This window comes from Antrostomus carolinensis, unplaced genomic scaffold, assembly GCF_000700745.2.
Source record: "Antrostomus carolinensis isolate BGI_N321 unplaced genomic scaffold, ASM70074v2 scaffold699, whole genome shotgun sequence".
Taxonomy (NCBI): Eukaryota; Metazoa; Chordata; class Aves; order Caprimulgiformes; family Caprimulgidae; genus Antrostomus; species Antrostomus carolinensis.
The window spans coordinates 45636-47813 of NW_010338988.1; positions in this window are offsets into that span (position 1 = coordinate 45636).

Genomic DNA, 2178 nt, shown 5'->3' on the forward strand with positions numbered 1-2178 from the left:
AGGTAAATGGTAGTGTTAAAATGTCTTTTTAAACTGTAAATAATCTGAAACAAAACTATTTAGCAGAGATAAAAAAAAATTAGCCAGATGCAAACATAAATTCATGACTATTCAAGTGATATAAGAGATATAAGTAATTACAGCTATTTAACAAGACTCTTTGCTGACTTCAGCAGAAAAAAAGAAATAAATCAAACTCATTCTAGTCAGATTTATGCCAACCCTGCTCATCACTTACCACTAATATTTTGTGCGAGTTTAGACTGTAACAACTAATGAGCAATGCTCTGTTATCAGACACTTGAAGAACCAGGCATTCATTTTTTTATCTATTTCCAAAAGCAGATAAAAGCATTCTAGTTTCATGTCCAAGTTTCTATTTCAATAGACACTTACCAAGTAAATACTTAAAATTATTTTTCCCAGATAGGAATAAATCTTTTACTCAACAATGAAATTTAACATTTATCACTTCCATTATTTTCTGCACCAAAACAGGCTGCCAAAATGTCCTGGTTTTGATAGGATACAGTTAATTTATTTTTTTTAGTAGCTAGAACAGCGCTGTGTTTTGGTTTCAGCTGGGCTTTGTTACAAGAAGAACGTTGATAACATACCCATGTTTTTAGTTGTTGCTGGAAGTCCAAGGACTTTGTGTTTTGCTTGTTTCCAAGTGCAAAGGACTGCGTGGGGAAGTGTAGTAACCAGCAAAACCCAAAACTGCCATTTGGCTATGCCAATGAGAGATACCATATAATATCATGTCATGTTCAGTGTATTAATGAAAGCTGACCAGAAAGCTGGGGATTCTCTCAGGGATCACTCAGGCTCTCGCTCTTCCAGGATTGTGGTTTCAGGACTGTCTCTGCTCCAGGATCACTGGCTGGGGACAGGCTGGGCATCGGTTGGCAGGTGGTGAGCAACTGCACTGTGCATCACTCATTTCCATATTTTATAATTACTGTTATCATTATTATTTTGTTTTATTTTATTTCAATTACTATATTGCTTTTATCTCAACCCACAAGTCTCCTTACCCCTCCAGTTCTCTCCCCTGTTTCTGGCAGAGTGAGTGGGGAGACTGAGCAAGTGGCTGTGTTTGGCTGCTGGCCAAGTGAAACCACCACACAAAACCACAGAAAACATTTATTTTTTTAAATAGACTCCTACAGATGGGTTCCTAGGATAGTCTTCCTTGATTGTCTTTAGTTTCAAGATTCTTTGGCTAGGGCACACACATCCTTTTCAAGATGCTTACCCTTTCTCTAGCCACTACTTCATTAAAGTACTATGATTAGGTCTCAGATGATGGAACAGAAGCCTGAAACAGGAAGGGAAGCTCCCAGCCTCCAGCCCCCTGGGGCAGGCTGTGAAATGGAAGACTCAGCAACCTCAGCAAACAGCTTTCTATAATTGAGAAATCCCAAGGGACACTAAATGTTCCTCTTACTTATTACTACAAATATACATGTATATTTTGTGACAAATATATTATTAAAATCTTTCTGAAAAGCTACTTAATACTACACCCACTTTCTAAAGTGATAAACTTTGGTCATCTTCGCCTTCCTCCAGAAAGACTCCAGCTGCAATTCCGTTTATTACAAATCACTGCTATTTATATCTGCATTACTCCATCCTTCCAAGTAAGCTAGTTTTGCCACTGACATTAGCATTTCGGCTTATTTCTTTCATCCCAGCACAGCAGGAGGGAAGAAAGCTGAAACTTGATCTTGTTCAACGCAGCAATGATGTGTGTATTTGAAATATCCTTGTTATTTAGTGCTGAGATCTCCATCAGTGGAGAAAACTGGTAACCCTGAAAATGACATTTAACAAGAATGCTAATGATAGCTCATCCTCAGCAATCACCACTGATACATGGAGCAGAACACATTCTATATATACACACAGATACATGTCTAAATGTATATATTTTCTATATAAATGCCTATATTTTCTCCCATAAAAAGAAAAGCGTGGATGGATATATATATAAATCCTTTCCACAGTAATTCCTCTGAGTTCAAACTCTCTGCCTTTGGTTTCAGCTATCACTACTGCACTTTCTGAAGAAGGAATTTTTAGGAATGACAAGAGCCAAATCTCTTTTTCCTGTATCAAGTAAAATTTCTGTAAAAGTGATTTATGAAACTTTAAAATATTTCAAATGCTTTT